Here is an 8,700-nt window from a genome sequence, read left to right on the forward strand (position 1 = left end):
GATTGCAGTGTCGGCCACCGTGGTGTGATGGTAGCGTGCTCCGCCTACCACACCGAATGCCCTGGGTTCACACCCCACGCAAAGCAACATCACAATTTTAGAAATAAGGTTTTTCAATTAGAAGGAAATTTTTCTAAGCGGCGTCGCCCCTCGGCAGTCTTTGGCAAGCGCTCCGGGTGTATTTCTGCCATGAAAAGCTCTCAGTGAAAATCATCTGCCTTGCAGATGCCGTTCGGAGTCGGCATAAAACATGTAGGTCCGGTCCCGCCAATTTGTAGGAAAAATTAAAAAAGGAGCACGACGCAAATTGGAAGAGAAGCTCGGCCTAAAATCTCTTCGGAGGTTATCGCGCCTTACATTTATTTTTTTTTAATCAATCTAACTGATTTTTCTATTAACACAACTGATTTTACAGGTCATTTCAACAGCGAACAATAGTCAATGCGTGAGCAAATTCAAAGAGAATTTTACGCTCACTGCGCACTCTATTTTCTACTTATGACGATGGTGCCACTTATTTAAAAAAAAAAACACCAAAATAAGAAAACCATCAAATCGAAAAAACACACAAATTGGGAAAACGACAAAAAACTAGTTTTTCACTTATCAATACAAAACAAAAAAAACCCCTTTTTTGAATTTAATGTTCATAACACTGCAAAAAATTATGCGATACTGGGACACCTATTTATCGGGTACAATTTTGCAACTTCTCCTTCAAAGCAAAATGCAAAATTGCGCCCACTTGTTGCAAAAGTTTTGTTTGGACGAACAGAATTTTTCCAAAATTAGTAACATTTTGTCTCCTTTCTTCTAAACCTACACTTATACCTCTCTCTCCTTCTTCAACTCTCTCTATTTTCCTCTCCCTGGCCTGCGCTGTCTCCCTCGCCTTTCTCCCACCTTTTTCCCCACTATATCTGGTGCCTCTGTCTTTTTCTCTTCGCATCCCTACATAAGCCTACATTCCATAAATACAATTTTTTTTGTAGATCGGTAATTGGCCCACTTTCCGGCAAAAAGATTTTCCTATAAAAAGGTCAAAGAATAACGTACTTACATTCGGAGTTGACACGAATGCTTCTGAAAATACGTATGTGATACTAAATTTTTGGTTTGTATGGGAAGTGCCATGCATGGGAATGCCCCGAAATTCCCAAATACAAAATCCACAGCACAAAAAAAACTTCGAAATCCTCATAAACACAAATCGACATAAATTGGGTAGCCCGCAATTCCCATTATAAATAAAAACAAGTAAGGAAATCTTAGTTCGCGTGAAACCGAATATTACATACCCAGCTGTACACTTGAAATTCTGTTGTTGTTTGTTTTGTGTGCTTAATAGTGTTACAAGGCGCAATAATAGATATACATATGGTTCTATTCTGAACCAATTTTTCTTCGAGTTATGGCTCCCGAAACATAGAAAATTGCTCAGTCATAAAAGGGGTGGTGACACGCCCATTTTTTAAATCTGAAGTTTTTCCTATTTATTGTTCTAAATCGACTTGGGAAATGAAATACCATTGATATACAGCTCTTTTTTTCAAAAATATAATTTTATAAAGGTGGGCTTTTTTCGTTAATTGTTCTTCAAAGCATTCCTTATAGTAGAGGCAACCTCTCTGCCGAATTTTGTTACGATAGGATTAACGATTTTTGATTTATGATTAATAATATTTGTAAAATTGATTTTAATAAAAGTGGGCGGTGCCACACCCATTAAAATTTTTTTTTTTATCAAGAGTCTCAATATCAGTCCACACGTCAACATTCTAGGTGTATTATTTACAAAATAATCAGGTTTTTTGCGTTTTCCAAAATGTTATATATATAAAAAGTGGGCGTGATTATCATCCGATTTCGCTTATTTTCAATACCACTCTATTCTGGGTCCAGATAAGCTCGTATACCAAGTTTGGTGAAGATATCTCAATATTTACTCTAGTTATTGTGTTAACGGATGGACGGACATGGCTCAATCAATTTTTTCGATACTGATGATTTTGATATATGGAAGTCTATATCTATCTTGATTCCTTTATACCTATACAACCAACCGTTATCCAGTCAAAGTTATAATACCCCGTGTACAAGTACAGCTCTGTATGGAAATACACCTGTGTGAATTTGGGACACGCTAATGCCATTTTTAGACTTGAACTAAGAAAATCGGCTGTCTTACTTTCAGAAAGTTAGGGTTTTCATTTTTACATACAGCAAGTATAGGGTAGGTTGAACCGGCCGGTCCATGAGGACCTCACATAGACTGAATGAGTCCCTAGTGTTACCAGAAGTTTATTTTAACGACCAAACTGAAAAACCCTATCAAAAACTAGGACCTATGTTAAAAATAACTCCGTCCTCTTGGCAAATACTAGAAGCTTTCTAGGACTTAAGCCTCTTGCTGCTTCTAGATATGACAGCTGTATAACTCCTAATAGCCGGAGTCTTATCCTGGCAAGCGCAGAGCACGAGCACAGAACGTGCTTGATCATTTCCTCCTCCAACCCGCACTTCCTACATCTCCTCACAATAACCAAGCCTAATTAAAGGAATTTGACCCCTGAAAGCAGTGCGCAGGCAGAATACACGCCATGAGTCTACGGTCCTATCTTTTTAATCATAGAATCAACTTTGTTAATCTAAGGTTGCAAGATCTACACATAATTTTCGACACCTTACAGCCCCACGCTTGAACCCACACCTTTCCCGCTTGGTCAATTATGTGCGCCTTACGCCTTCACTTATTCTCGCTCAATCTAATTGGGACGTCTGCGGAGCAAGCTTCAATGGATGCGCCCTTTTTAGCTAGTTCATCTGCTTTTTCATTTCCATCTATTCCCATGTGCCCTGGTACCCAATTCTTTCCAGAGACTGCTGTGCTATGTGATATTGTTGCCTTAATTGCAGCTTGGCTTTCCATATATAACAAGTTAACGCTGCTGCAGTTTAAGATATTCTCTTGCATTATTTATACTGCTTTGGTTATGGCTAATACTTACGCTAGGAAAACGCTACAGTGATCTGGCAGCTTTTAGGATCTGTTTATTTCCGGATCAGCACATTATACCGCAGACCCTACTCCTTCCATTACATTGGAACCATCTGTGTACGTGCCATTTGAGCACCCTTGCGTCAACCACTCACCTCCAATGTGGCTTTCAGATCTCCAAGTATAAAGATAAAAATGTGTATCGCGATCAAAAGATGTTGGATTTTCCTTTTACCGTGTGGGATGTGTTCACTGAAATGTAAAGTGTCCTTATTCATGCATCGACTCACATTAAAAAATCGATTGCCTAAATTTAAAAAATTTCAAATAGGAAACAGGAAGCCGTAGTCCTGGTCATCAACGGACAAACTCGTAGCCACAATGTCGCATTGCGCTGTTGGATATTGAAATTTATATGAACTTAACTCCCGCACCAACATTTCTGGTATTTGAACATTAACAAGAATATTGCGTAGCTGTCCAAGACAAGCTGCTGGAATCGATGAAGATAAATACATTTGTCATTTGTCACTTAGGGACCACCCGTTGGGTTTTAAAACGAGCATATCCTGGTCAGGGGCTGGACAGGCGACAGAGCAGCCACTCTGCTCTCACATGTTTGTGTGCAAATGTGTGTGAGTGCGTTTTGGTGTGGTCCTCTACACAGTCAAGAGATCTAACCATGTTATCCTTTTTTTGCAATTGTAAAATTTCTTTATTTATTTGCTCTTCCTTCCAATTCTTGTTGTGTTTTTGTTTTGTTTTGAAATGGTCACAATATCCTTTTTGCTAATGTATAAATACGCATAAATATTGTATGTAAACTGTTGTTTTTAGTGTTGTTGTTTTTGTTATTTGTTGAAAATGTTGTGTCAGTTGGTAGGAGAAATAATAATTGTTGTTGTAAGGATGTCTTTTATGTATATGTTCGCAAAAGTGTTTATTATTTACTATCTGTTTAACCTTTCTATTTGTATGTAAGTGTGTGCATATGTTGCAGAAGAAGAATAAATCAGGGTCGGAATAAAAATGTGGGGGCGGCGGTTGAAACACTTTGTAGAATATGTAAGACGGCTGTGAACACCGTTCCAGCCCTTTGAGTTCTAAGAGGACTCCGAAAAGCGTTTTCTAAGAATTTTTACTTTCCTTCATCATTGCAGTCAACAATCTCACAGTAGATACAATATCGTTTCTTCGACACTCAGATGATGGCAGCAATGGTATGAACTATTGTATCACAATTACATGCATGCCCTAATAGTCCAGTTCCCGGCGAGTGCCTCAAATAATTTGAATATGTCGATTATAAAAATTTTGTGAACTGTTGAAGATGAATTCCGTTAAATGATGGATAGAAATTCCTAGAAACTCGACCATATTGGAACCGTCTTTACTTAATTATAAACTTACGAAATCAGTGCCGAGAGATAGGAGCCTTGGTAAGTCCCGACAGTATAGTCATTTGTAAATGCGAAAGTGTCACTTCGATATGAAAAGAGTCATTTGTTCACGAGAGCTGCAAATGAGAATGCGAAAGCGTCATTTGTATTTGGGAATATTCAGTTAAGAAAGCGTTATATTGATATGAAAAAAAGTCAGGCATGAGAAAGCATAAATAATGTAACGAATTTGTGGATTTCCTGAAATTTATACACCTTCTGCTAATGTTCGAATCTCTGAATTGTCGAACAAAGAACTCCAATATCCAGTAATACAAAATGGTCTTTATTATACTACTTTGTGAGAATTTCACAATAACACTTACAACTAAAAACAACAAAACGCGCTTTATATCAAACTGACTACTGATTTCTCAGCTTGCGCTGCTTTTATACACTCGGTTTTCTCGTTCACCCATTTCTCCTAAGGTTTAGTTGTTTCGCGAACAGTTCGAGAAAACTTGTATCTCATGCTGGGTACCAGCTATATATGTACACGTATATTTGTAGTTTATGCTTTTCTTATAGTCATATGCATGTGTAGGTGTGAGTAACTACTTCGGCTGATAACTATATGTGTGTGTGTGAGATATCTCTTCTCTGCCTTGTACATAAGTGTTGCCGCTTGCTGTGTTTTGGTGTTGCGATTATTTAAGTACTAACCGCATAGTGATGCTAATATTCGCCAAAATAGAATATGCGAATGCATCACATGTAATGGAAAGGGGCTCGTAGGTACATTAATTTACTCGGCGCGATATCAGTGTCTGGAATATCGTCGACCGACCAACGAAGGGTACTCTTAGCATGAGAAGATGCGCTGCTTCAATAAGGTCAGTTTTTGAACGATGTTAAGAGCAGGTGAACGATTTAAATGACTCAGCGTTGGTACGCGAAATCGGTCCAGTGGCAGCTGATGCTTAAAATAACCAAACGGAAGTGTGGCATTAAGCACCGTGCTCGTCAATGCCTATCCCTTCGAGACCATTTATTTCGTTGACGCTTTTTCATTTACTATGTAGTGATTATACTCATATCGAAGTGACACTTTCGCATTTGCATTTGGCACTTTCTTGAAAATTCGCTGATTTGCTGTAAACATATAGTCAATGACAGAGGCCTCGGACCCCCTGTACTTAATCCAGCCCTGACATGCCTACCAAATCCAATGTAATCATGCACAGAAAAAAAAACTAAATGTTGGTTTTAAAAGAAAAAAGAACTATCATCGTTTATCATTTGGCATATTGTATGATTTTTCCAGATTGACATCGTATTGAAGTAATTTTTCGCTTCGATTGCAATCGTTCACTACATCCAAACTCACACACGCATACCACTGATATCCTGCTGTTCCTCTTGTCCCAGCATCAATAGCATACTTTTGTTTTGTAGCATCTTCATAAGGACATATTATTCGAATGAGTGAGCGAGTGGGCTGAATGTGTGTGTATGTGTGTTAACAAAACTTTTCTCCGCTATTTCGCTGCCTAAACTGTCATTTAATTTCGAGCATTGTCTTGTTTATGAAACGGAAACCCCTAATCTGTTGACCACGCTTGGCCATGGCTTTGATTCGATTATATTTATCGCTACCAGTGTCGAAAGAAGTTGAATTGGATCGTCTTAGTTTAGGATCTAAGAATGGTTGGTGGTAGGGGAAGTGTTATTAGAATGAAATCATTGAGGGATGAAAATTGAATTTGAGTATGAAATATGTGTGGCATTCTTTAGAAACTTTCACTTTTTCTATTACATCCCATTTTTGTAAGGATATGTCTTAGTGAAGTCCTTTTTAATTTAGTTTCTATGCAACATACTTGCTTGGTTTTCATTGTATGGATTTTCAATTATGGATGATCGAAATATTTATATATAAAGATTGTAATGATGCGTGACAAAGAAAATGTATTGACAAAGCTGCCAAATCGATAATTTACTAACATGGATTAATGGAGAGAGTTATTTATTGAGGTCACTATACTTTATTAAAGGCCAATGTAACGCCGCTATTGGTAATTTTATTCCATAGCTTATGATTTATTCTAGAGTATAAATGAGATTTTAGAGACTTGATATATAGTGAACTTGAATTCTCGCGACATTCTCGAATCTCGAAATATCGCAAAGCTCGCGACCTTCTGTACACTCAATTAAGTCGCTGCTGCATATAATTCGGCAAATATGTTGAACTTAAGATGACTTCCCGAACACAAGCGAGTATTCCGAGAAATCTTGAGCTCGGCTTCTCGCAAGATCCCAAAGGCCTTTGTGTTGCTTAATGGCATTTTTATATGTAGAGCTTAGGTTTTTCGCGTTTGTGTCCAAAAATATATTATATAAGTGTCAACGCACGATTAAATTGAAAGTTGGGAAACTTGCGAGCTTTAAAAGTATTCCGACATTCCAGAATCTCGCTAGAAGCTTCACTTCGTTTGTTTTGGACTTGAATAATCGCTCAGTTCTTCTGTAAGAATCGTTTCAACATAATTACTCTCCCCTTGAAAGATTCTGCAACTGCCTTATGGGGTTTTGACGCAACATTTTTGGTTTTTATAAATCAAAGTTCTTTGAAATACTTTCAACGCAGTTGTTCGAGAAAAATTGCGTGGTTGGGAGATTGTTGCTGAAAGAGTACGGAATATACATAACCAAGAAAAACAAAGATTTTTTACTCCTACGCTTTTTTGTGCAATTTTTCACCTTCTTCAGGGATTTTAGTAGATAATATTTTACTGTCACCCACTACCAAAAAAGTTAACTGATGAAGAATTGCATTCTCAGAAACATGTCCAACATATTTCCACAAATCATCTGGCAACGTTTGCTCCCAAGTGTCAAACAAATAAAACAATTTCCTAAAATGACCTCAATTGTTTGGTCTCCTTTCAAGTATTTAACAATTTTATTATTTTATATGAATTAGTTGGTCAGCTGCGCATTTGCAGCCGCCACAAATCTAAAATAAAGTAAAATCAGCATTACAACAAAAAATGCATATATTTACAGCTACAATCGTATTGTTCTTATGCATTTCATGCTGTGATGTCTCGCCCTCTGACTTGGCTCAACACTGTTCTATACAATGACCGCTGCAATCTATTAGCATTGTTGTATTTTCTTTCGTATAGCGAACAAAGGATGCATAGCAACAGACACACAAACACATAAGCATATGGACGGAGATATGATTGTGTTTAAATTGCAGCCCGTAATTTGACTTAGAATTGAAAAAAAAAAAATATATATATATATTTCCGAGTTGTGTGGTTTCGCAATTAAACTGTAATGAAACTGTTTACGAGCAACGACTCTATTAAGGCGATTAGTACAGTCGATGTCCAGCAGAACGAGAGCATGGACCCCAACTGTGCGTTTCGTCCCTCACATTTGCTATTCAATATTTACTAAACATTGATTTTAAGCTACTTCAACTGGCAACAGCAGGATGGAAAGGACATGTGATAAACGGCAGGGGAACCATCCGCATCAACTAAGTAACAAATGGCGTTTAATCGTTAAATATTATTACTTCTTGTATTATTCATACATTGAATTTGTTCTTTACAAAGTTGTTGTTGTTTGTTATAAATGAATAAGTAGGAAGTAATCGTGAATTGAAATTTTTCATTTGATTTGAAAAAAAGTTTACATTTGACTCGAAAATGCTAAAGCAGACACTTGAAAACATTTTGAACTACAGATAAGTTGTGATATCTCAAAACGTCTGGCGAGGAATCTGCTGTCGTTTAACAGACAGCTTTTAAAACTTTCATATCAACATGACGAATACATGAAAGATCTCAGTTCAGTTTTGCTGGATCGTTATTTAATGTTTTTTCAAGTATTTTTAACGAGCTTTAAGGTCAATTATTAGAGATTTCGATACCATTCGTACCTTCGTCAGGATGTCTACTCTATTTGACAAATTATAAACGAATTACAGTAAGGTGCAATTCAAAATTTTAGTTACGCTATAAGATTTGCCCAAACAGGGAAGGGTTTCCTTATTTAAGGATACAATTTTTGTGGTTGCTGTTCTTGTTTCAGCTATAAAGACAATCGCCAAACGTTTTTGAAAGTATTATTGATGTTGATAGTCCTTTGCGGATATACTAAATTCAGTACGCTCCGGGAACAAGAACCATTAAGGTACTAGCCCGACCATCGCGGAACAATTTAATTTAACAACCGTGAACCTTCTACAATATCCCGCCCTCCACCCCCTAATGTGGAACATGGGGTCACCAGAGCTTCGTCAGC

This window comes from Eurosta solidaginis, chromosome 5, assembly GCF_040869045.1.
Source record: "Eurosta solidaginis isolate ZX-2024a chromosome 5, ASM4086904v1, whole genome shotgun sequence".
Classification (NCBI taxonomy): domain Eukaryota; kingdom Metazoa; phylum Arthropoda; class Insecta; order Diptera; family Tephritidae; genus Eurosta; species Eurosta solidaginis.